The sequence below is a fragment of the Macaca thibetana genome, chromosome 3, assembly GCF_024542745.1.
Source record: "Macaca thibetana thibetana isolate TM-01 chromosome 3, ASM2454274v1, whole genome shotgun sequence".
In the NCBI taxonomy this organism is placed as follows: domain Eukaryota; kingdom Metazoa; phylum Chordata; class Mammalia; order Primates; family Cercopithecidae; genus Macaca; species Macaca thibetana.
The window spans coordinates 164,341,246-164,368,677 of record NC_065580.1 but is presented as its reverse complement, the minus strand read 5'-3'; the positions used below and the strand labels follow the sequence as shown (position 1 = coordinate 164,368,677).

Sequence of the window (27,432 nt, the reverse complement as noted above, 5' to 3'; positions counted from 1 at the left end):
AGAACCAATTTTAGACACAGACATCTTCCCACTTCCACTTGACCCCAGGTATTCTCTGCCAAACTACAATTCCTCCAGGAAATCAGCATCTAGCAGCACCCCCACCAACCCATGGAGGTTTGTTTTGTTTTGTTTTGTTTTTTGAGACAGGTCTCACTCTGTCACCCAAGCTGGAGTGCAGTGGCACAATTACAGCTCACTGCAGCCTGGACCTCCCTGGGCTCAAGTGATCATCCATGGAGCAGGTTTGAAGAGAAGCCCAAGATAGATTCAGGCTGGAATTCCCACTATATACAGATCACTATATTTAATTTAAATGTGTCTTAAATTTTACAAATGATGCAACAGAATGAAAGATGTAATTCAACAAAACTTGTCCAAGAGGTCCTTGGTATTTTCTCTCTTCTGGAAATCGTCAATGAAAAAAACATGTTATATGAGCTAGCAGAACTCAGTCTTTTAAGGGCAAAAAGGTCATTTAATTGCACAATAAGAAGCATACTGTGGTCAGAAAACAACTCTCTGTTTATTGCCTATGTCAAATTATTTAGGTATCTATGAGAGAAAGGTGGATGTACCAAAAACCTAGGCTATGTGTAATCATTGAAATTGAGTATCAAATTGTGCTCTACGTTTCCTGGAAGCCAAGATAAAAAGTAAAATAAGTAAGTTATATAGTCCTCCAGTATTATTCATTTCATAGAGTACCACAGCATCTGGTCTGGTCTAACAGCCAAAAGCCTATCATCACATAAATAAATGAATTAATTACCTGGGTCTCTAAATAAAGGGAATAAATTACCTAGACAACAAGGTCTTGGAGGGTCTTGTCTGGGTGGTCCCCACCACATGGCCCGCAACAGTTTTCCATAATAGTCAGAAACAGATTTCATCTGACTTCTTTTTTTTTTTTTTTTTGAGTCAGAGTTTCGCTCTTGTTGCCCAGGCTGAAGTACAATGGTGCGATCTCAGTTCACCGCAACCTCTGCCTCCCGGGTTCAAACGACTCTCCTACCTCAGCCTCCCAAGTAGCTGGGATTACAGGCGTGTGCCACTATGCCCCACTAATTTTGCATTTTTAATAGAGACGGGGTCTCACCATGTTGGTCAGCTGGTCTCGAACTCCTGACCTCAGGTGATCCACCCACCTCGGCCTCCCAAAGTGCTGGGATTACAGGTGTGAGCCATTGCGCCCGGCCCTCATCTGACTTCTGACTTCTTATGCAAAGTACAAGAAGAAGTCACATTGCTTTCTTTCCTATCGTTTTGAGAAGGTGTTTGTACAAAGACCTCCTGCTCTGAACACTGCTCGTTCTGCCTCTGATGGGCCCAGCTTCCTGGATGGACCACACATGCTACCAGGCATGGCTTATGAGACCCTTGAGCCTGGCTTACGATGACCCTTGGTGTTCATTTTCCTCATCATTTTCAGCCTGGGCCAGCTTGTCTGTCTCTCTTGGACATAGGAAGGTGCCCTGTTAACCTCTTTTCACCCTCTCCCATAACCAGTGCACAAAAAGATACTTGGATCCTGGGTCATTGTTCCCTGACCATAGGCTTTGTCGAGATTAGAGATAACTGATTCTTTCAAAAAGAATGCCTGCATTAACCAAATATACTCTAAAGGTATGTAGCAAATGCTACATTTGTAATCATCATAAAGCTGAAAGGAAAAAGAAACACTGCAAACATACTGAAACAATTCAGAAATATTCGTTCCTGACTTTAGGCTGGGAAGAATATTCTTTGTGCACTGTATAGTTGGTAAGACAACATTCTGAGGCCCACGTTTTAGTTACCAACTCCTAGAAGCCAATGGAAAATCACGTCTTTGATGTGTAAAATAACTGAGAAAAAGGGTGTAGAGCCTCATAAAATACCTGCACTTAATCTGGACCAGCCAGGAGCAAGGCTTGAAATCTTCTTACTGAGGAAAATGAAGGAATACATACTTGCCTTTTGAGGCACAAAAGAAACCTAAAAAATTTGTATGGCACAGTGTCTCAGAAATCAATTACGTAATTCTTAGAGTACAAACCTGCTTATAATCTGCTGTTTAACACAATTTTTAAGGGTTATAAAAGGTTTATTAAAATCTTACCTTATGGTCAAACTGATTAAGATTAAATACATTTGTCTATAAGGTTTTATTAAGATTTCGGTTTAACATAAATAGTACATTAATGTAAAGGTGAAATTTGGCTTACTGGGTATAAAAATCACACAGGGAGTATTGCTAAATATGAAATGGTATTTGGCTTTCTTTAGGCTATATTTGCATAAATATGTTATTGGGATGTGATACGAAATAATGAGAAACTCCTATAATTCTGATATGACTTAGTGTATGTTACTAAGAATTATAAGAAAAACCTGTTGTACTTTCATTCCAATGTTCAATTTATCGAAAAGCTGAAATAATATCCCTGTAATTTTAGTCATTATTTTCACAGCTAATTTCTTCTATGAGATTAATATTTCACAGACCTTTAGCAACTTACTTAAACCTTCAACTTTATCCTAAAACATTCCTTTAACTCTCTAAACTTAGGCAAGAAATCCATATTCCCATGCCTTCCTATAATCTTTTACCAAAAGTACATTCTACTTCCCTTACACACTTTGAAGGTAAAACTGTTTCTTCAGTAGTCTCAATTACATGTTACAACGTTAACTCTTTTTTGTTTGTTTGTTTTGAGATGGAGTCTCGTTCTGTTGCCAGGCTGGAGTGCATACAACGTTAGCTCTTAGTAACTTTTATTTTTGGTGAAAAACCTGGTTAGTAAGTGATTTTAATTATGTACCAGGTGTGGAGCCTAGGACCCAGACAAAATAAGATAAAGGACTCATTCCCTAAGGCAGGAATTGAACCCTGAGCCTGGGCCGCCACTGTGAAAAGAGAGAGCATCACTACATGGTTACAAGGGCAGGCTCCCCAAGACATACAAGACAAGAGGGAAATCTCATCCAGTTTTGTTTTTAGGGACCTTCAGCAAAATTTGTAACTGACCAGTTTGCTGGGCCATCTTGAACAGTGGGCTTACAGGTGTCTTAAGACCATATTCCATCCTACGATACCCCTCTTTATGGCAGAACAATACACAAAGACACACAAAGCACACCAGATTCACTATAGCTTAGGACTAGCCTCACAAAACCGTTTCTCCATTAATCTAAACTTTACAGAGGAGATAAACAATGATTTTTACAATTAATTCAACCAGTTTGCACACACAGAGAGAGACAGAGAGAGAGACAGAGAGAGACAGAAGTAGACAGAGAGAGAGAGAGGAAGCATTGCTTGAGGCAGGGTGGGGAAGGCAAGGTGCACAGGGAGGCCAGAGCAAGACCCACCCATTGCAGTGACACTGAAAAGTTTGGGCGGTGGCTTGTGAGTAGAAAAGGGATATTTTCCAGCAGTCTTATCAGCTCTCGAGTTTCCCCTTTTAGGGAGAAAAAAGCTCCCCATGTCCCACGGTCCTATATGTGCCTAATCCTGTCACCCACAGCCCTTAGCAAAGAGTTCAAGGCAGATTAATCTAAAGAGAATAGCAGTTAACATCTCATAATACCAAACCCATTCTTAGCCAAAAGGAACTTTACTGAGAGGGGCTTCTAACCCCTTAAATCTTAAAAGGGACTCTAACCCTCCTAAGCTGGGCCTTTAACCCAAGGTAGGTCAAGTGTCCATGCCTTTTATGAAGTGTGGCCTCTAACCCACTCTGTCTTAGGAGAGCCTCTAACTCCCCTAAGTTGGGCCTCTAACCCAATTCCACCTTTACCTGGGTTCCCCCCCACTTACCCAAAGTTGGCCAATCAGTGCTGTGGTCTATTTCCTTTGGGTCGGCGGGTTTCTTCAGCATTGTCCCCTCAGGGTGCACCGGAAAGATGTGACTGGCCCCCACCACTTACCGAAAGTTAGCCTTTGGTGGGGGTTTTCTGGCTGCAGTCCCTTCAGCGGTCACCAGAAAGATGCTACAGGAGAGGAGTCCCAATCCAGGCCCCAAGAGAGGGTTCTTGGATCTCGTGCAAGAAAGAATTCAGGGCGAGTCTGTGGAGTACAGTGAAAGCAAGTTTATTAGGAAAGTAAAGGAATAAAGAATGGCTTCTCCACAGACAGAGCAGTCCTGAGGGCTGCTGGTTGCCCATTTTAACGGTTGTTTATTGATGATATGCTAACAAGGCGTAGATTATTCTTGCCTCCCCTTTTTAGACCATATAGGGTAACTTCTTGACATTGCCATGGCAGTTGTAAACCGTCATGGTGCTAATGGGAGTGCAGCAGTGAGGACGACCGGAGGTCACTCTCATCACCATCATGGTTTTGGTGGGTCTTAGCCAGCTTCTTTACTGCAACCTGTTTTATCAGCAAGGTCTTTAAGACCTGTATCTTCTACCAGCCTCCTCTTTCATCCTGTGACTGAGAATGCCTTAACTTGCTGGGAATGCAGCCCAGTAGGTCTTAGCCTCATTTTACCAAGCCCTTATTCAAGATGAAGTTGCTCAGGTTCAAACACCTCTGACAGTAGTTTTTAACTCTTAGTAACCCTTATCTCTAGTGAAAACTCTAGAAAGTAATTTTGAACTGTTTCATATCAGTTATTTGTAGACAAAAACCACTTTATAATTTTTTAGACAGTTCTTCAAATTATTTTTATTATCAGATCTAAATATATTTACTATATAGAAATAATATGTCAAGATATATAGACTTAAATGCATGTTTAATAATGAATACTTCAGTATCTTGAACATGACTTATCTTCTGATGTTTTTATTACTTAATTTAACATAACATGAGTCTAGGATTTTAAATCACTGAAAAGAACTTTGAGGCTACGACACAGGCAGCCTCCCTAATGTCTCCTCTCAGTCATTCTAAGTCCCAAGAAGCATGTGCCACCCATGAGGACTATGAAGGTCAGGGCCTGTCTGAGTCCATCAGGACAGAAGCCAGAGCTGTGAAGACTATGCTTGGAGGATCCAGCCCCTCCCACAATAGCCAGGAGGCAAAACAGGGAAAGCAGAGGAAGAAGGGGCCATAATGGGCTTGTAGCTGGTGGTCTAGGCACTAAGAATGCGTCTCCAGATGTCATCTTGGCCACCTATCCAGACCCCTGAATCCAGAGACTCCAAACCAAAGACATAAGCTCACAATCAAATCAAGCAAGTATCTAATTATATTTTACTGATAGTTTTTTTTTTTTTTTTTTTTTTGAGACGGAGTCTTGCTCAGCCGCCCAGGCTGGAGTGCAGTGGCCGGATCTCAGCTCACTGCAAGCTCCGCCTCCCGGGTTCACGCCATTCTCCTGCCTCAGCCTCCCGAGTAGCTGGGACTACAGGCGCCCGCCACCTCGCCCGGCTAGTTTTTTGTATATTTTAGTAGAGACGGGTTTTCACCATGTTAGCCAGGATGGTCTCGATCTCCTGACCTCGTGATCCGCCCGTCTCGGCCTCCCAAAGTGCTGGGATTACAGGCTTGAGCCACCGCGCCCGGCCTTACTGATAGTTTTGAAGCCATTTCTATTTCACCAACAAATTAAAAACTAGCTTTATTTACCAGATATCACATACACATAACACATATAGACATACAAACAAACAGAAGCAGATCCTATAGCTTTTGCCAGTTTTTAAATAGTTTTGCTTTTCTCCATTTGGTGTATCAATCTTTCTATTACCTATTTCATTTCCCTAAAGCAATTGTTAACTAGGCATCAAATTTGCATTTATAAAGAGAGGACTTGCCACGATCCCCAGTTGCTATGAGAGGGAAATGGACACAATCCCTTCGGTGAAACAAAAAAAACATGTATATTTCATAAGCACAGAGCTAAGATTCTTGGCCTAAGTATTGATTCACCATTTGCTCAAACCAAGGGGGAAAAAACTGCTCAAGTAAAAGTTCACTTAAGATAGACAGAAAAGCACCTTAAATAAAGGCATTACTTATTCTTTAAATTTCAAAGAATGGTTAGAGTTTCTATTGTACGTAGGCAGACATCCTTAAAAATTGAGATTTCTTTTATAGATGTAAATTTCTTTTACAAAAGAGTTTCAAGGTAGCCAATTAAATTCCAGAAAAATGCATTTTATTTCAATAGGGTGTCCTTTTTAATGTAGCCACTGTTTCTTAGTTAAAAGTACTGAGTTCAGGGTGGAACCCATTAGGGAACAGAGCCAAGAAAGCATCCTCTATGCCTGACCTCCCACATGGACAGGTCTGAACCAGAAGCAAGCCTATTTTACCAGAGGGCCTAACTTTTATAAATACCTTATCTAGGATAACTTTCTTTCCAACTTTACGGTGGAATAGTAACCAAGCAGAGATAAGCAGATTTAATTTTTCTTATCAATTAGTTTCTTAAGCGTTTTATTTGCCTTTCATAAAACCTTTAAATAAAAATATTGAAATCTTTTTAGAAGCTTGTGCACATCAATAGGCATCCTTAGATGAGACTAATTCAGGAGCCCTCATTTTCAAATGCATTTCTTCAGTGCAGTGTGGTTTATTTGGAACCTTCCACGGTAAATCATCTTTAGTAAGATTTCACCATTTCTGTAAGACTTGCTGCTTCTGAGGCCTAATACTTACGCATTGTGAAAGGAAAATAAAACTTGGGGCCCCCAAATCACTAAGCTAAAGGGAAGAGTCAAGCTGGGAACTGCTTAGGGCCAACCTGCCTCCCATCCTATTCAAAGTTACACCTAAGCTCACTGAGATAAATGCATATCTGATTGCCTCCTTTGGAGGGGCTCATCAGAAACTCAAAAGAATGCAACCATTTGTCTTATCTACCTATGACCTGGAAGCCCCCTCCTGGCTTTCCAGACCGAACATCTCACATATGTTGATTGATGTCTGTCTCCCTAAAATGTATAAAACCAAACTGTGCTCTGACCACCTTGGGCACTTGTCATCAAGACCACCTCAGGCTGTGTCACAGGTGTGCATCCTCAATCTTGGCAAAATAAACTTTCTATATTAACAGAGGCCTGTCTCAAATATTTGGGGTTCACAGCATGTATAAGCCAGAAGGTGCTCAGTTCTTCCAAAACTAAGGGTTCCATCTTTATGTGAAATATTGGCTTTGGAGATCAGGTTCCCTTAATCAACTTGGCTAATAACTTTTTTTTTCCTATCTAAGCCTGCAAGAAAAATGAAATAAAGAGGAGAATAGGAAAATCCCCATGAATTTCCAAAAGCCAAATTTTACACCCCCTGCAATATTGCCATTTACTACTGGTTTCTTTCTGACCCAGTCAGATATAAGAGGCCTATAACTGGATCCATGCCAGTTAATTATCAGATCCAATCCGATCCTGGGGTTAGTCCAGTTTCTATTGTGACTTCCAAACCCAGTTTGGGTCAGAAATTTGCTCAAAGACATTGGAGACCCCAAAACACAAATCTGTGGAGCTTCAGAATCTAAGAGAGAACTTGCCACGATCCCCAGTTGCTATGAGAGAGAAATGGACACAATAGTGTGGGCAAAAAGAGTCAAACTCTGTAAAATATTCTCAGAGATTTATTCTGAGCCACATGTGAGTGACCATGGCCCATGACACAGCCGTCAGGAGGTCCTGAGAACATGTGGCCAAGGTGGTTGGGGTGCAGCTTGGTTTTACATACTTTAGGGAGGCATGAGACAGCAATTAAATACATTTAAGAAATACAATAGTTTGGTTCAGAAAGGCGGGACAACTCAAAGTGGGGAGCTTTCAGACTATAGGTAAATTTAAACATTTTCTGGTCGATAGTTGATTGAGTTTATCTGAAGACTGGAGATCAATAGAAAGAAAATGTTTAGGCTAAGATAAAGGATTGTGTGGCCGGGTGCAGTGGCTCACACCTGTAATTCCAGCACTTAGGGAAGCTGAAGCAGACGGATCACCTGAGGTCAGGAGTTCAAGACCAGCCTGACCAACATGGTGAAACCCCATCTCTACCAAAAATACAAAATTAGCCAGGCCTGGTGGCACATGCCTGTAATCCCAGCTACCTGGGAGGCTGAGGCAGGAGAATTGCTTGAACCTGGGAGGCGGAGGTTGCAGTGAGCTGAGATCACGCCATTGCACTTCAGCCTGGGCAACAAGAGCAAAACTCTGTCTCAAAAAAAATAAAAGAAAAAAAACCAGATAAAGGATTGTGGAAACCACGTTTTATTGTGCAGAGGGAACTCTCAGATAGCCGACTTCAGAGAGAACAGGTTATAAAATGTTTCTTATTTAACCTAAAAGGATGCCTGGCTCTTAGTTGATTATTCCCTGGATCTGGAAAGGAAGGAAGGAAAAAAAAAAAAAGGGGGTGGTGGGGGCGGGGGGAAGGGATTCTCTGCAGAATGTAGATTTTTCCACAAGGGACAGCTTTGCAGGAACATTTTAAGATATGACAAAGAAACATGTTTTGGAGTAAAATATTTTGATTTTCTTCCTTGTTACACCAGAGTCGGATTGGAAAGTAGTCACAATATACAGAATTAAATAAACCCCATCTGATGAGAATTTAGGGTTTGTAGGGCATGACTCCCCAGACCCCTTAGACAGGAATTTGAGCAAGATAAAAAATATCAGAGCTTAGTCCTCAGTGGGTCCGGTGGGTACCTTGCTTAGTCACTCAGCACTCATGGGGATCATCAGAAGATCTATTTGGATCCCACTTCTGATGCCATCTATTCAATGATAAAACTTCAGCTGAATTAAATTTAAGAGTTTAATTTAGCAAAGAATGATTTGTGATTCAGGCAGCCTCCTGAGCCAGAGTAGGCTCAGAGACTCCAGCGCAGCCACGTGGTAGAAGACTTACAGACAGAAAAAGGAAAGCGACGTGCGGAAAACAGATGTGAGGCACAGAAACAACCAAATTGGTTGCAGCTCGGTGGGAGTTTGCCTTATTTGAACATCGTTTGAACAGTTAGCCCTCGACTGGCCAAAACTTGGTGATTGGCACAAAAGTAGGCTTCAGTCTGTTTACATCTTCACTTAGGTTATAGTTCACTATGTACAGAGAAACCTTTAGGCTGAACTTAAAATATGTTAAAAGGTAGCGTTAGTCTAAACTTGATTTAACAATATAAAGACTTGAGGCAAAGAGAATTTCATAACTTATTCAAGATCACAGAGAGATGAGAAACTCAGAATAACCCTCAAGTACTCGGGCTCCAGACTGGATGCTGTTAACCTCCCTGGACTCTCATGTCTACATTGCGTTTGGCCTATAACTTTTTTGTGTGTGTGCATGAGATTGTGAACTTCTTTTCAGTGATAGCCTGGTATTCTTATTTTATTACACTTTTTAGTTCTTTTTGAGTACAGCCACACCACTCTGAACACGCCCGCTCTTCTCTGATCTCAGAAGCTAAGCAGGGTCGGGCCTGGTTAGTACTTGGATGGGAGGAATAGATCTTGAATTTTATAAATAGCATTCAGACATCTATTTTTATGCTTATTTTTAAATGTCTTGATAAAATGTTTGACTACTATTACATTCTTGGGAAAAATCTCACTTTTTCTTGTGTTATGCTTTTAATAATCACTAGATTTTGTTTGCTAAAATGTTATTTAGAATTTTGCATGTATTTTTCATTGGCCTGTGATTTTTCTCTTTATATAACATCTTTTTTAAGGGTCTTTATTAATATTACACTCAAGTTTTCTTCCGCTTTCTATGCTCTGAATTCAAGCAGTTAAAATCCATGGGAAATATTTTTCCTTGACATTTTCGAAGAACTATGCATGTAATAATATATTGACTGCTCACTGAGCCCCTTGCCCTAAAGCCTGGTAACATGATTAACTTATGATTCCTGGATAAATGCTATATTCTCATTCCTCCAATTTTATCTATATGTAAGGCTCTTGGCTTTGAATTTGGTTTCTATCTCTTTGTTTGCTTAAGTTCATCTTGGTAAAACACTAGCTCTCCCAGCATTTGTTCTCAGTTCTGTGAGGCAGAGTTGATAAACTTTCTCAGTAGGACAGACACATATTTTGCCCAATGTGTGTTCTCCATAAATGCAGGTGAGGAAGGAGGGATAATTAGAGGAAACAAAATGAGAATCTCAACCATTTGAGCCCTTAAGCAATTCTACGATAAACTACAATTTGTACAATATTTTCTGAGTCATGTAGATTTATCACAAAATCTATTCTTAATTCACAAAAGTTATTTTGTTTAATAACAAAGGAGGAAGTTTAAAATACCCATTTTTATAGACTCATATGTATGTGGTGTGTATGTCTTTATAAGAAGCATGAACAAAATATAATACAACAGTCTCGATATCTTGGGACTTGTAATATAAGTGACTTTTTAAATTATAGGAACGTAACAGATTTATAAACAAAAGTTATTTCAACACAAGCTAAAAATCTAATGATCCTATTAATTTACTGAAAGAAACTAGCACTATTCGTCTGCAAGACTTATATAGATACATGTGTTCATTTTCTTGGTTATTAAATATGGAATTGTGAGGTTTCATTAGAAACTATGAAAGTATATTCCGAAGTGATTGTAGCATTTTTTACTCCCTTCAGCAACATTTCTCCCCACTTGCTGTTGTTATGATACTGGCAGGCTGGGGGAGGTTCCTGAATGCCAGTGGGACCTTGACCCCAGGGCTGTCCAGGCTCTTGACACTGTCATGAGGATGAATTCAAGGGCGAGTCAGGAAATAGTGAAAGTACAGATATTTATTGTAAAGGGAAAAGTAGACATTTCAGAAAAGAGAGTGCAGTTGTACTCAAGAGAGAGACATGTACAAGCAGGTTTTACCTTTCTGGGCCCCTTCAACCAAGGGGTTGAATATTCATGAAAATTCCTGGCAAAAGTGGAGATTTCTCAGGTCTGTGATTGCCACCCATTTTTAACCAAATATGAGTGTTCTCAGAACTGCCATGGCACTAGCGGGTGTGTAATGAGCATATAATAAGGTCCTAGTGAAACCGAGGTCAAATCTAGCGCCATGTTGGGTTCAGTTGGTCTTAGCCAGCTTGGTCCACACCCTGTTTTTTAGGGTCTTATTAGCCCTTAGTCTCTGCAAATATTTCAACAGTTTCCTTTTGCTAGTCATCTGAAACTGCTGCCTGGATCATCTACTCTCCTGTGACCACCCTGATTTATTCCTGTCTCAGTCTTTGTAATTTTTGCTATTCCAGTGGGTGGCAAAAAATACTTTGTTTTTGCTTTCATTTGTACTTCTTTGCTGATGAAAGATGTTACACACCTTTTCATGTACTTATTGGACATTTATATATGTTATCTTAAGAATTATCTTTCAAAACTTTTTTGTATTATTATTCAATTACTTGTGTTTCATATTTGTAGGAATTCTTTATATATTCTTGATACAAGTCCTTAGTAAGATTTAAGTATTATGATTGTATTCTCTCAGTCTGTGGATTAACTTTTCATTCCCTAAATGGTAATTTCGCATAAGCAAAAAATTTAATTTTAATGAAATTCATTTTATTACTTTGTTTCTTTAAGATGGAATTTTTGATGCATCAATTTGACCCGCCAACAGTTTTTAGTTTTTCAAACACTAACCTAAATATCATTGTGAGGGTAGTTTGCCAATGTGCAGATATAAGAGAGATTATTCTGGAAACTTTTGGTGAGTCTGCTGAGTGAATCAATTAGGAGGCCTTAAAAACTGGGCTTAAGTAGGAGAGAGGGAGTGAAAGTGAGAGAGAAAGTAGGGGGGAGACAGAGAGAGAAAGAGCACAGAAGAAATTCCACTTGTGACCGATAACTTCCTATATGCATGGAGTTCATCCTCACGATCTTCCTTTCTTACTGACAGCTTTATGGATTTTGGATTGTTTAGCCATCCATTACAATGCCATGTCTGGACAATAAAAATAACTTGCATGATTTTCGGCTTTTTCACCTGCTTGTTGGATGTTAATGCTGAGGACACCTTTGAAAGTCACACACTGAATATTGTTCAAGCCTCCATCAATCTGGGTTCTTGAATTGTTAGGGTTAACACCATCCCCTCATGCCAGTTAGTCTTACATAAGTAAGAATTAAGCTTTTCTTTGTTTAGTTGCTGAAGTATGGAAGACTATCAATTATAGTAGGTATAACTATTATAACAAACACAAAAATCTTATTGAAGTTTGTCGTAGGTTGAGTTATCTATGAAGCGGACCCCCCAAAAGAACTTGAAGGCAAATAGTTTATATGGGAGGTTATTGCAGGGTGCAGGTGATAGAGTAGTGGGGGATGAGACTATGGATGGAAAAAAAGACAATTTAGTGCGCATTAATCAGGTTACTACTCTACTCCCTGTGGTGACTTCTAGTACAGTGTGTGGAATACCTCTCAGAGATAAGTAACCCAACAGGCAAGAAAGCTGTGTCATTGCATAAACCCTCCTTGTAGAGACATCAAGCCATTGGTCCTTTTAGCCTGTGCCTATGCATGCTCACCCCAAACATCCTGTTATGGGATGAATTGTGTTTTCTCCACCCTCTCCAAATTCATGTGTTGAAACCTTAACCCTCACTGTGATTGTATTTGGAGACAAAGCCTCTAAAGAGGTAAGTAAGATTAAATGAGGTCATATAGGTGGGATCCTGGTCCAATATGACTCATGTCCTTAGAAGAAGAGAAAGAGACCCTAGGGATGCACATGCATGGAGAAAAGGCCACAGGATGACACAGAGACAAGGATCCACCTGCAAGCTGAAGAGACCAACTCGGAAGAAACCAACTCTGCTTTACACCTTGATCTTGGACTTTCTGCCTCCAGAACTATGAGAAAAATCTCTGTTTCTTAAGCCATTCAGTCTGTGCAGCCCTAGCAAACTAATACACCTACTCCTACAGCACAAGAAAGCACGCAGGCTGAGAAGTGCAAGTCTTTATAGTAAGAAGCATGAGAATGCAAAGGATGGGTGAGATGATGCCGGGGCCGACTTAAGCCCCCTGGCACTGCTCAGAGACACTAGTGCCCCGTGTTAAGTTCAGGATATCCTGATAATTGGTTTTTCAAGTGGTGTCTTCTTGCAACTACCAAAACTTACAGCAAGAGGTTAGTAGACCAAGCAGCATTCTCCACTTCTGCACTTCTGCATTCCTGAGCTGTAGTTGATATGTATACTCTCCCTCCTCTGCCTGTGTTCTAGATTCCCCTCAGCCACACCCAGCAGTTCTGTTCTGCTAGCGGAGCTTGCTTGCTTGCAAGCTGTGACCTGCACCCACGATGAGTCTGACTTCCTGGTGACCATGCCTTTGTCACATCATGACTTCTTCCATGCTCATTCTGGTTGTCACCAGTCAGAAACATTGAGATATTCAGTAAATAACCAGAGTTCCAGACAAACTCCACATTCCTTCTCTATATAATTGTGCCTCTGAACTCATGATAATAAGAATGAATTACCTCTGCTTTTATATTAACTCTTTTCTTTGTCTGCCGGTCTATCAGGATGAGTGGTCCAAAGTAACCAAGTAACAAGTTAGTTGTTACTGCCTGGTATAAGTGCCCATCCACCTTGCAAGACAGAGGCAACCACTAATTCTGCAGGCCCACAGGTTTTGGGATAGGAAATGATTTCCTGAATGGATTACTAGAAGTTATAATGAAAGGGACCATCCCTCCTTGCCGGGTCTGTCTTGCAGACCCTGGCAGAGTGATGGATGAAAGGAGTACTCAGACACAGGTATGCAGTGTAAGAGCAGCTAGGGGACTCAATAGTGGCCAAAGAGTGAGCAGTCTCGAACAGCCAGAGCTGCTTGCTTTTATTCAGTATAGATATAATGCTGAAAGCCTGGAGCAAATACAATTTGCAAGTAATTAACATTACTGTTCCCCCTTTTAGGGAGGAGTCACATGTATGGATGATCAAAGGTCAGTTTCTGGACAACATAAGTAAACAAGCCTATTTAAGATAAATTCCCTTACACTCCCTTGTACCTATTCCTTGTCCTCCGCCTCGGGGTAAGAGAACAGCTGCCTTCAGCTTATTCTCCCCCAAAGCTATGCAGAGCCTCCGACCTTTCAGAAGGCCCGCTCCTTTCCCTGTAGCTTCTTCCACCACTCTGACAGATCTCCTACACCTCATTCTATTCTTTGGTTTCTGGTCCACGTGAAAATAAAGATCACACAAGCGAGATCAAGCAGAGGCTTGTTATTCACAGATTTTTATAGCAGGGGAGGCCACCAACATCACTAGAATCCCTAAAGTTGGCAAAGACTCAATGGCAGGCAGGGGAACGGGAAAGTTTTACAGTAAACAAAAAGGGAAGATTTCAGGTATCCTCTGATAAGAGGTTGTTGACCCAAGGTAGCTGGAGGTGGGCTAACTAGGGTCCTATGTGATTGGTTTGGGGAGCATATTTGGCTTTCTCTAGTTGTCCAAAGTTATAAAGGCGGCAAAAATTAAGGAAGCTGGAAGTTCTTAATTAAGTCCTGACTGTTTTGGGCTGATTGTTAACAGAGGTTATTTGGTTTCCTGGACTGGCTGCTGCAGACTATGGGTCAATGTCCTGTTTTTATATACAGTCTGGCCATTGTCCATTCATAGATCCAGTTTATCATCCATGTATGCTAGTTAGTGGGGATCATATGATGGCCATTCACTCAAAGTATGAAAATGCACCTTTGAGGACAGAGCCAAAACTTTGGAAGGTGTCATCACCAGGTCAACACCATAGCTGCTTTTTTTTTTTTTTTTTTTTTTTTTTAAAGAGACGAGACCAATCCAATATGACTCTTATAGGCAGAGAGGTTTTGATTGATATGGTCAATGGATGGATCCCACTGCCATATGTTCATTGTTGCACTTCTTTTTACCATAAAGTTGGTCCTTTAGGTTTAGGCATTATTCTATGGGATTTTACATTCATAAATCAGATCTCCTATGAGCCCCTGAATAGTGTGGACTGCCCCAAAAGTTGCAGGCTTGGAAACTATTCCATATGTGAAATAGCTGTCAATTCCTGTAAGAACAAATTATTGCTGTATGTATCAAAAACATTTCTTTTGCTATGCAGAAGCTCTTTAGCTTGTCTCATGTGTCTATTTTTGGTTTTGTTACAGTTGCTTTTCAGGACTTAGCTATAAATTCTCTACTAAGTCCAATGTTGAGAAGAGTATTTCTCAGGTTATCGTCTAGCATTTTTATAGTAGGAAGTCTTACATTTAAATAGTTGATTCATTTTGAATTAATTTTTGTATATGGTGAAAAGTAGGGGTCCAATTTTACTCTTTGACATTTGGCTAACCAGTTATTCTAGCACCATTTATTGAATAGAGAGTCCTTTCCTCATTGCTTGTTTCTATCAGCCTTGTCAAGGGTTGTGGGTGTGTGGCTTTATTTCTGGGTTCTCCATTCAGCTCCATTGGTTTATGCATCTGCTTTTGTACGGTGCCATGCTATTTTGGTTACTGTACCCTTATAGTGTAATTTGAAGTCAGGTAGCGTGATGCCTCCAGCTTTGTACTTTTTGCTTAAGATTCCTTTAGCTATTTTGGGCTCTTTTTTGTTCCATATGAATTTTATAATAGTATTTCTAATTCTCTGAAGAATAACATTGGTAGTTTGATAGGAATAGTGTTGAATCTGTAAATTGCTTTGGGCAATATAGCTGTTTTAACAATAGTGATTTTTCCAATCCTTGAGAATGGAATGCTTTTCTATTGATTTGTATTGTCTCTCATTTATTTCAGCAGTGTTTTGTAGTTCTTCTCATAGAGACCTTTCACCTCCTTGGTTAGTTGTATTCCTAGGTATTTCATTTTCCTTTTGACTATTGCAAATGGAACTATGCTCCTGATTTGATGCTCAGTCTAAACAATATTGGCATACAGAAATTCTACTAAATTTTGTACATTGATTTTGTATCCTGAAATTTTACTAAAGTCATTTATGCATTCTAGGTAGTGTTTGGCAGAGTCTTCAGGATTTTCTAGGTATAGAATCATATCATCAGCAAAGGGAGATAGTTTGACTTCTTCTTTTCCTATTTGGATGCCCTTTATTTCTTTCTCTTTCCTGAATGCTCAAACTAGGATTTCCAGGACTAGGTTGAGCAGGAGTGCTGACAGTGGGCATCCTTGTCTTACTCCAGTTCTCAAGGAAAATTGTTCGAGCTTTTGCCAGTTGAGTAAGATATTGGCCATGGGTTTGTCACAGATGGATCTTATTATTTTGTGGTATGTTCCTCTGATGCCAAGTCTGTTTAGGGTTTTTACCATGAAGGGATGTTGGATTTATCAAAGGCTTTCTTTGTATCTATTGAGATGATTATATGGTTTTTGCTTTTAATTCTGTTTGGTGGTAAAGCACATTTATTGATTTGCATACATTGAAACAGCTTGCATTCCAGGAATAAAGCCTTCCTAATTGTGATGTATTAACTTTTTTATATGCTGCTGGATTTTGTTTGCTAATATTTTATTAAAGATTTTTCTGTCTATGTTCATCAGGAATATTGGCCTGAAGGTTTGTTTTTTCAAATCCAGCTTTGCATATCTGGCTCATACTGGCTTCATAGAATGAGTTAGGGAAACAACCTTCCTCCTTGATTTTTTGGAATAGTTTTGTGTTGGATTGCTTTCAGTCTGGTAGAATTTAGCTGGGAAACCAACTAGTTCAGGGCTTTTTTGGTTGGTAGGTTTTTCATTGTTGATTACATTTCATAAGTTGATATTGGTCTATTCAGGGTAACAGTCTTTTCCTGATTCAATCTTGGAAAATTGTGTGCTTACAGGAAAGTATCCATTTCTTCTAGATTTTCTAATTTGTGTGCTTAGAGTTATTCATAAGTTTCTGAAGGTCTTTTGTATTTCTGTGGGGTCAGTTATGATATTGATTTTAAAAACACTTTTTTCATTTCTGATTGTGCTTTCTTGGATCTTCTCTTCCTTTTTCTTTGTTAAACTAGCTAGTGGCCTATCGATTTTATTTATTTTTTTGAAAAACCAAGTCTTAGTTTTATTGATCTTTTGTATGGATTTTTACATGTCAATTTCATTAAATTCTTCTCTAATTTCAGTGGTTTATTTTTCTTCTGCTAGCTTTGGGATTTTCTCCCCCCTAGTTCCTTTCCCTTAGTTGACCTAGTTTCTTCCTTTCCAGAGATAGATTGCTAATTTGAGATTTTTTTAACTTCTTGATGAAGACATTTAGGGCTATAAACTTTCCTCTTAACACTGCCTTGGCTGCATCCAGAGATTTTGGTAAGTTGTGTCCCTATTTTCATTAATTTCAATTTTTTTTTTTTATTTCTGCCTTAATTTTGATATTGACCCAGGAGCTATGCAGGAGTAAGTTATTTAATTTCATGTATTTGTATAGTTTGAGGAGATCTTGATAGTGATTTCTACTATTATTGTACTGTGATTCAAGAATGTGCTTGGTATGACTTCAATCATTTTGAATTTATTGAGACTTTTTTATTATCAAGCATGTGGTTGATCTTAGAATATATTCTGTGTGCAGACGAGAAAAATGTATACTTTTTGGTTGTTGGATGTAGTGTGCTGTAGCTGTCTGAGGTCCAGTTGGTCAAGTGTCAAGTTTAAATCCAGAGTTTCTTTGTTAACTTTCTGCCCTGATGATCTAACACTGTCAGTAGGATGTTCAAGCCTCCCACTAGTATTTTGTGTTTCTCTAAGGTTTTTCATTGGCCAAGAAGAACTTATTTTATGAATCTGGGTGCTCCAATGTTGGGTGCATGTATACTTAGAATAGTTAAGGCTTCTTGTTGGATTGTACCCTTTATCATTATATAATGCCCTTTATTGTCCTTCTTGATTTTTGATTTAATGTCTGTTTTACCTGATATAAGTATAGTGACTCCTGCTCTTTTTTCCTTTCAGTTTGCATGGTAGAATTTTCTCCATTCTTTTACTTTGAGCCTGTGGGTGTTATTATATGTGAGATGGGTTTCTTGAAGAAAACTGACATTTGGAGTTTATCTTTTTATCAGGCTTTCCACTCTGTGACTTTTAAGTGGGCATTAAGCCTATTTATATTCAAGGTTACTATTGATATGAGTGATTTTAATTTTGTCATTGTGTTGTTAGCTGGCTGTCATGTAGACTTAATTATGCAGTTGCTTTATAGTGCTTATGGGCTACGTGCTGAAGTGTGTTTTGGGGTAGCAGGCTCTTTCAATTCTATGTTTAGCACTCCCTCACCAAGTCTCCCTCATCAGGGACCTGAGGATCTGAGGACCCCCTCACCAGGTCCACTTCTGGGGATCTCTTCTAAGTCTGGTGTAGTTTAAATATATTCCCTCAGAATTTGCTTTTCTGAGAAGGATTTTATTTCCTCTTTACTTAAGAAGTTTAGTTTGGCAGCATATGAAATTCTTGGTTGGAATTTTTTTTTTCTTTAAGATGCTAAAAATAGGCCCCCTATCTCTTCTGGCTTAAAAGGTTTCTGCTGAAAGGTCTGCTGTTAGCCTGATGGGTTCCCTTTGTAAGTTACATGCCCCATCTTTCTTGCTGCCTTTAAGATTTTTTCTTTTGTGTTGACTTTGGTGAATCCAATGACCACGTGCCTTGGGGATGGTTGTTTCTTACAGTATCTGGCTAGGGTCCTCTATATTTCTTGGATTTGCAGGTCAACCTCTCTAGTGAGATCAGGGAAATTTTCATGGACTACATCCCCAAATATATTTTCCAAGTTGCTTATTATTTCTTGTTCTCTCTCACGAATGCCAATGAGTCACAGATTTGGTCTGTTTGCATAATTGCATATTTCTCAGAAGTTTGGTTCATTTTTCTTTATTCTTTTCTCTTTATATTTGCCTGACTGAGTTGACTCAATTACCTGTCTTCAAGCCCTGAGATTCTTCTCTCTGCTTGGTCTCTTCTGCTGTTACTACTTCTGATTGTATTTTGAAATTCTCGTAGTGAATTTTTCAGCTCAAGAAGTTCAATTTGGGTCTTTCTTAAAATGGCTTCTTAGTCTTTGAACTCTTGAATCATTTTACTGAATTGCTTTGCATCCTTGAATTGAGCTTCAACTTTCTCCTGGTCTTGATAAGCTTCCTAGCCATTCAGATTCTGAATTCTATGTCTGTCATTTCAGACATTTCAGACTGATTAACCATTGCTGGGGACCTAGTGGGCCTATCTGGAGGTAATGGGACACTCTGGTTTTTTGAATTGCCAGAGTTCTTATGCCGATTTTTTCCCATCTGAGAGGGCTGGTGTTCCTTTAACTGTGATGGAAATCTCATACAGTCAGTTGGCTTTGTTTCTGGAAGTTTTCAGAGGGCTGAGGCTCTGTACAGGATCTTTGTTGTTGAATTCTTGCCCTTGGTTTATCAACAGGGAGAATTTGCAGAGTGATTTTTTGTTCTTGTTGTAGTTTGGGCTGTGATCCAGTAGACAGTGCTTGAGAACAATGGATGGAAGATGGGCTCTTACTTGGCAGCATGGCTCCTTTGTGTATCCTTGGATTTGTAGCTATGCTCTGCAGTGCAAGGGGGAGAGAGGTGACCCCTTCACCAGATCCATTCCTGGGGATTGGGGGAGCCACCTCTGATGACTGGCACTTTGCCAGCAATTCCATTTATTTATTTATTTATTTATTTATTTATTTATAATTTTATATTTCAGCCTCAGGGCTCCCTTGGACAGAGGTCCAGCAGGGAAATAGGCCATATCCTTACTGGACCTGCTCTGTGGAGGGAGGCATGTGTAGGTTCTAGGCCAACCTGTGAACCAGTGCAATTCATCCTTCTCAGTTTTCTGAGAGTGTGGGGTCCTCCCCGACTTGAGTGCAAGGCACAGATCCTGAGCCATGGGCCATGGCCCTGGGGTATCAGGACCCGCTTGCAGCTCCCTCCTCCAGACCCTTGGGACTGGGTCCCAGGTGCACTACAGGATCTGAAGGGCTCCCAGGCTTCCAGAATGCACTTAGGTGGTACAAAGCACCCAGGCTGGGCAGTGGAGCCATGCCATGTACAGGCTTCTGCAGGGTGGCCAGGCAGGAGCCCTGGGAGGGGCTGGCAGGCAGGTAGCCTGTGGGACTGGTGTGCCCCAGTCCCACAGGGAAGGTGGCCCTGCTTTCTCCTCAGTTAGGGCCAGAGACTGTCAAAGGGAGATAGGTTAGCTAGGGTCAGAGCCTGTCAAAGGGAGATAGGCAGGCCTTGGTGGGTTAGGCTCCGCCAAAGCTCTCCCTAGTACAAAGGTTCCTGGCACCATGCTTGCAGCAGCTCTGTCTAAGCACATGTCTAATCTCTGATGACATCCACCTACCAGCTGAAATGTCCATGGCAGGTGTGAGGTCTCCAGTCTCCAAGTCCCTTCACTTACCCCTTCCTCAGACACTGCATAAGGCCAGGCAGGAGCCTTAGCATTCAGTTACCCTGCTTGGAGTTTCCAGCTTCCTCCCTCTTCAGCCTCAGGGTCTGCATCTTTTCTACATCCACATTCAGCATCTTCTTTACAAAGATCTATTCAAATTATGTTGATTTAGTCAAAATCTTGGCCTCTCTCTAAGGGAGCAGCACTTCCCAGCAGCATCAAATTGGCCATCTTAAGACCCAGTTGGTATATAATTTTTAAATATTTAATAGAAACTTTAAAATATTTGAAAAATTAATCTTACATTATCACACTGCTCATTCTGAATTGTCAGCTTCCATGAGTTGAATCATTAACTTAACTGTCTGAACTATGTATTCTTCAAATTAAAACAAATGACATACCTGGAATAATTTTTTCTAAAGGTGGACAACATGATATTTCTGTAGTATTATTAAATTACTAATATTTGGGCAGCACTTAACAAGTTAGATAACTGACTTGATAGTTTGTAAAACTAATCTCATTGACACTTCTTCTAGTCCAGATATTATTTTCTCTAATAAACAACCATTGTTTATAAAAATCACTGTCAAAGAAAGATTAAAATAGATTTAATGAACTAAAAGAAGTGGAAGGTTTGTTTATTAAGAGGAAGAGTTCAGAGATCTGAGCTCAATATAAGATGAGCATACATCTTAAATGAAATAAAGAGAATAATAGGAAAGAAAGAAGTCAAATGAATATCTAAACATTTTTCATCAAGGAAAATATAGGAAAAAACATTTGCCTATATTTTCATAAAGGCAAAATGTAAATATCTAATTAAAGTGCAGTTGTAAAGAAGGACAGGCAATACAGCTTTATTAACATACAGCTGTTGTTTATTGATTGTCCAACATCCTTGATGAAGATTAGATTTTATCACCTACTGGGTCCTCAGGGTCCACCCGGGAGGTGGTGGGTTTTGACAGTTGACAAACACAGCTGAACTTGACCTATTATTCACAGCTGGTTTTCTTTTTTTTTTTTTGGAGACAGAGGCTGTCTTTTCTGTCACAGAGGCTGGAGTGCAGGGACGCAATATAGGCTCACTGCAAGCTCCGCCTCCTGGGTTCACGCCATTCTCCCGCCTCAGCCTCCCGAGTAGCTGGGACTACAGGCGCCCGCCATCACGCCCGGCTAGTTTTTTGGATTTTTAGTAGAGACGGGGTTTCACCGTGTTAGCCAAGATGGTCTCGATCTCCTGACCTCGTGATCCGCCCGCCTCGTCCTCCCAAAGTGCTGGGATTACAGGCGTGAGCCACCGCGCCCGGCCCACAGTTGGTGTTCGATATGAATTTTTGTGAATAAAGTTTTCTATTACTAAATTTTTAATAGTAAAATGGAGAACGTTTTTCTTATTGCCATTGTTTTTTTCTTTTCTTTTTATACAATTACATTATTTTACAGCATCTTTTAATACCGTCAACCTATAGAAGATAGTCAGAATGTGGTTGTATTTCCTTACAGGTTCTACTGACTTAGAAGTGTTCTGAAGTTGAAGGTTATGATTCTTTCTCATTTTGTTTCAAAACAGGATCCCCATTTCCCTAACGTAGGATTCGAGGGCACAAGCAGAGGAGGAAAGGGGGGTCAAAGTCAGAACCGCCTAGAAGGCAACGAGAAGCAGAAGCGCGGGCCTGCCAGATGCTCTGCAGAGTCACTCACCTGCGGGCTGCGGAAGGCCACAGAAGGAACTCAGCATCCACCGGCCACATTGTGCTCCCCGGAGCGGAGGACAGAGCCGAGTTTCTTCAGGCAGTGGCTCCAGCCAGCTCTGCCCCACAGGTAACGAGCGCGCAGCTGCCACACACCGCAGGCAGCGCGGACACATCAGCCTTCCTGGGGCGCCCGCGTGTGGAGGGCGCCGCCCTGGTCGCTGTTGGGAGCTCCGCAGGCCCGTGGCCTTCTGCCTGGTTCTCCCACCTCTGCAAGCCTCGCCTTCAGGACTCCGCCTGACCTTCCTCTTTTCTGTTGGAGAGACTCACGGGACCGTCTGTCTGGACGATGTGTGCACATTTCTTACCACGACTCCTCTGCACACCGGGTCCAGGCACCGCTGCGCTGGGGACGGCACAGCTGAACTGTGCAGGCAGCGAAGGGGCCTCACGGGGACCGCTCAGCTCCCTGAGGGCGCAGCCCACCTGGTCCCGGGAGGAATAAACTTCCGCGGTTTTCAGTGACCCAGTTTGTGGCACGGCACGTGTTGAAAAGTTAAATTCTGGGCGCGTTACTTCAGAGATGCGCTGTGAGCAGCTTTGAACGGCGCAATGACCTGTTCACCGAACAGCGCCCTCTGTAGCCCAGAGCTCAGAACGGGCCTTTTCATGATGTTCCTGCATTGCGTTTACAGCCTCCCTGCGAGGGGGTTGCGCGCACAGGAGGACCTCGTTTATTGTGCCTTGCTCTATCGCGCCTTGCTCTATGATGCCTGGCAGATACCGCTTTTTTTTTTTTTTTTTTTTTTTACAAATTGAAAGTTTGTGTCAACTCTGTTGGGGCACCTCTATGGGTGCCATTTTTCCAACAGCTTGTGTTCGCTTCATATCTCTGTGTCACATTTTGGTAATTCTTGTAGTATTTCGAATTTTTTCATTATCATTATGTCTGTCATGGTGATCTGTAATCAGTGATCTTTGATTTTACTTTGTAATTGTTTTGGAGAACCAACAACGGCACCCACTTAAGACAGAAAACGTAATAAATGTCAGGTGTGTTCCGAGTGCTCCAATGACCAGCTGCTCCCTATCTCTCTCCCTCCCCTCAGGCCTCCCTATTCCCTGAGACACAATTGTGGAATTACACCATTAATAACCTACAGCGGCCTCTAAGTGTTCAAGTGAAAGGAAGAGACACACATCTCTCACTTTAAATCGAAAGCTAGAGATGATTAAGCTTAGTGGGGAAAGCCTGTTCCAAGTTGAGAAAGGTTGAAAGCAAGGCCTTGTGCATCCAGGAGTTAGCCCAGCTGTGAATGCAAAGGAAAACCTCTTAAAGGAAATTAAAAGTGCTGCTCCAGTGAACACATGAATGACAAGAAAGCGAAACAGCCTTATGGCTGATTTGGAGAAAGTTTGAGTGGTCTGGATAGAAGATCAAACTAGCCGCAACATTCCCTCAGGCCAAAGCCTACTCCAGAGCAAGGCCCCAACTCTCCTCAGTTCCACAAAGGCTGAGAGGAGTGAGAAAGCTACAGAAGAAAAGTTTGAAAGTAGCAGAGGTTGGTTCATGAGATTTAAGGAAATAAACCATGCATACAAGTGATTCCCGCCAATAAAATGTCATGAGATAAGAACTTTTTGCAAATTTGCTCACTGTTGATTCCCTAGCCCTAAAACAATGCCTGCCACACGGTGGCCATGGAATAGCTACAGGATGAGGGGTCAGAAGCTGCATCAGGATGAACCATCACTCGTGAACAAGGCAAAACAAAGGACATTTTCAGATGAGCCAAAACTGAAAGGGTTGATTGCCCCCATCTTTTCATGCTTGTCAAGTAGAATTGTGCCAAGAAGAAAAGCCCAAGAAATGGGAAAGAAGCACCCCAAATTCTGCATAAATTTAAGAAGTTTAAAGTACACACTGGCTGCATAAATACCACAGTAATAATCATAACTAATACTGAGGGTAAAGACAACCTAGAGTGAAAATCCTGGCAGAAGCCAACACAATAACATGAGAGATCGGGGAGGAGAATTAGAACTAAAAGACTCTTGAGTTGGTTGTGGAGGACAGCAAGGATACTGATACATTTTCAGTTTATGAAACAAAACCTCAGGTTAAAAGGAAAGTTATTTTCAGATTATATACTTTTCTTAATGTCTGTTTCTTATAAGATCCTATTTAAAGATAAAGATTTAGAAATAGCAAAAGAGAAAGAATAGAAACAGGTATACCAGGCATATATTAACTAAAAGAAAGCTGCTGTACCTATTGGACTTAATAGACTTAAAGCAGAAAGCATTAAAGGTATAAAAATAGGTGTCACTGGTTAAGGATTTTTAAAAAGAAACCAATTCATAAGAAAGAGAAAAATTACAAATAAATATTAGTAAATTCATAACCAAACTAGGATTTTTTTTTTTTTTTTTTTTTTTTTTTTGAGATGGAGTCTTGCTCTGTCACCCAGGCTGGAGGGCAGTGGCACGATCTCAGATCACTGCAACCTCCGCCTCCTGGGTTCAAGCGATTGTCCAACCTCAGACTCCTGAGTAGCTGGGGTTACAGGCGCACTCCACCACATCTGGCTAATTTTTGTATTTTTAGTAGAGATGGAGTTTCACCATGTTGGCCAGGCTGATCTTGAACTCCTGACTTCAGGTGATCTGCCCACCTCAGCCTCCCAAAGTGCTGGGATTATAGGAATGAGCCACTACACCCGGCCCAAACTGGGATATTTTTAACACAGTTCTGTCATTATCTAATGCAGTGGTCCCCAACCTTTTTGGCACTAGGGACCAGTTTCATGGAAGACAATTTTTCCACGACTGGCATGGATGTGGGGTGTGGCGGGGGAGGTTGGATGATTCAAGTACACTAAACTTACTGTGCACTTTATTATTATATTCATTATATTGTAATGAATTAATTATAAATTATATAATTCGCCACAATGTAGAACAAATAGGAGCCCTGAGCCTTTTTTTTTTTTTTTTTTTTTTTTGACAAAATCTCACACTGTAACCCGGGCTGGAGTGCGATGGCACTATCTCAGCTCACTGCAACCTCTGCCTCCCAGGTTCAAGCGATTCTCCTGGCTTAGCCTCTGAGTAGCTAAGATTACAGGTGCCTGCCACCATGCCCAGCTAATTTTTTGTTATTTGCTTTTTAGAAGACATGGGGTTTCTCTATGTTGACCAGGCTGGTCTCGAACTCCTCACCTCGTGATCTGCCCACCTTGACCTCTCAAAGTGCTGGGATTACAGGCGTGAGCCACCGCACTCGGCGCCCTGAGTTTTTTTCCCTGCAACTAGAGGGTGTCATCTTGGGGTGAAGGGAGACAGTGAGAGATCATCAGGCATTAGATTCTCTCAGGGAGTGCACAACCTAGATCCCTCGCTTGCACAGTTCACAGGAGGGTTCGCGCTCCCATGAGAATCGAATGCTGCCACTGATCTGAGGGAGGCGGAGCTCAGGCCTAACGGAGCAATGGGGAGCAGCTGTATATACAGATAAAGCTCCCCTGGCTTGCTCACCTCCTGCTGTGCAGCCCAGTTCCCAAGAGACCTAGGAGTTACCCAGAGGATGGCATTTTAGAGTCCAGGCGAGACTTCGGGAAAGAATATGGTGGTTTTTAGGACAATGAGCTGACCATACTGTGCGAATAAGTAACACCCATTTATCCAGGTTGCTGCTCGAGCCATGTAGCCAGGTCGACACAGAAAAGCTAAAACACAAGCCCCTGACTGAGATCTGATGGTGTTTACAGAGGCATCCAAACCTGGGTGCACTTACACACTGGCACGGAAGCCACAGGCTCACAGTTCTTGGATAAGAACCCGGAAAACATGCATTAAGCAGGGTAAGCCCCAAATTATCTGGACAGCTGCTGCTGTGGGGAACTTGCCTACAGGGCTCAAGTATTTGCTAACCCGCAAGTCTCCACACCTCTGCACACTCACAGGTAAAGGCACCTACCCACGCGGGTTCCTGGTGACATCACTCACCTGTCTGCTTGTTAAGAAACTGCACAGCTTCCAAACCATCAGGGTAGGTCATGTGTGTCGTCTGAGCATTTGCATAATAGTAAATCTGTAAGCACCAGAAACACCTATGTTGGGAGGCAGTTTGTGTTATCATTTTGAACCTGGATTTAATCTAGTAAAGTCCTTCCTGCAGGTGGGTCAAAGCACCGTCCCAGCAGGTGGGAGTGGGCTGACCTCGTCCATGGACACACTCCACAGCAAGGAGGCATGGGGAGAGGGCTTGTCACCCAAGCCCAGAAGTCAAGACACTGTGGCTGTAGGCTAGTGGGAGAGAGGACTGGACTGAGGTGGAGTTCCCAGTCCTTCACCTGGGAGAAACGCACGTTGCACTGGCATTTTGCAGCCTCTGCTTCTAAGTCGGTGGGCGCAGCTGAGCCCGGGACCGTCAGCACCAGGACTTGGGACCACGTTTTGTGTTGTATTAAAGCGTTTATCTCCCACTCGTACGCTTGCTCTGGGGTCAGGGTGGCCACAGTGACAACTGCCACATTCAACACCTGATACAAATAACGCACAGAGACACCACCTGCCATGGCTGCGGTGCTCTTTCTAAATGCAGATCATTAACCTTGAAGCTTCCAGGCAAACCCATTAGCTGGATCCCCAGACAAAATAAAATCCCAAGAAAAATGTTCCCACTCGTCCCCCCACTGAAGATGTTGCAAAGGGCAGAACAGAATGTGGGTTTTTCTCGGGAGAACAGAAAACAGGCGGGACCTGTGTTCCCAGACTCCCCCGCCAGGTGCCTACTTTTACATCACACGGAAGTTCACAGCCCAAATTCCCTGCCGTAGAGAAAATAATTTCATTTTATTGACATTTCTTGTAAAATATAGCATGTTACAAGTGGACCACTAGCTAGGGCTTAGAAGTATGTGTGCTGTTCTTGCCTTCCAGTCTATTAATGTCAATTGAGAACTGTAAATCAAAATGATAAAAAATGAAACTTTGACTTGGGAAACTCTTAAGCCATGAAAAATATTAATCTTGTTTGACTATGTGCTAAATGCAACCAACTTAAATCTGTAAAAAAAAAGTCTCTGTTTGAAAGACTGTACCTCAGAAACTAAAGAGACATTTGGAATCATCTTAATTTTCTGCTCTTGTCAAGAAGATGCAACCATCTCTTGACACTCCGCATGTCACTTCCCCAAGATGAAAAGGTCACCTTCTCAGGTCTCCCTCAGGGGAACTAGGTGGGCCACCCTTGCAGAAGCCACTCAGCCCACCTAACTGCAGTTCTGCAATGTTTGGGGAAGAACCAGTGAACTCATCAGGTTGAACGTGGCTGAGAAATCCACCTTCAGAACTCTCTAAGACTGACGAGCTTCCGTCTAGAAAGCAAATAAGTTAAATTTAAAAAGATAGTGCATATACATTGTGGAAGTATCATTATCCTAATGCGA

At 41.4% G+C, this 27,432-nt stretch overlaps 1 long non-coding RNA gene across 1 annotated transcript; it reads right to left on the bottom strand.

The window, feature by feature from the left end:
• Positions 1–898: 898 nt before the first annotated feature.
• LOC126951683 (uncharacterized) lies at positions 899–22,556 on the bottom strand. The gene is made up of 2 exons (XR_007724590.1): positions 21,990–22,556; positions 899–4,051 (listed from the first exon to the last, which is right to left on the bottom strand). It is a non-coding gene; the product is annotated as an uncharacterized LOC126951683 (long non-coding RNA).
• Positions 22,557–27,432: the final 4,876 nt, after the last annotated feature.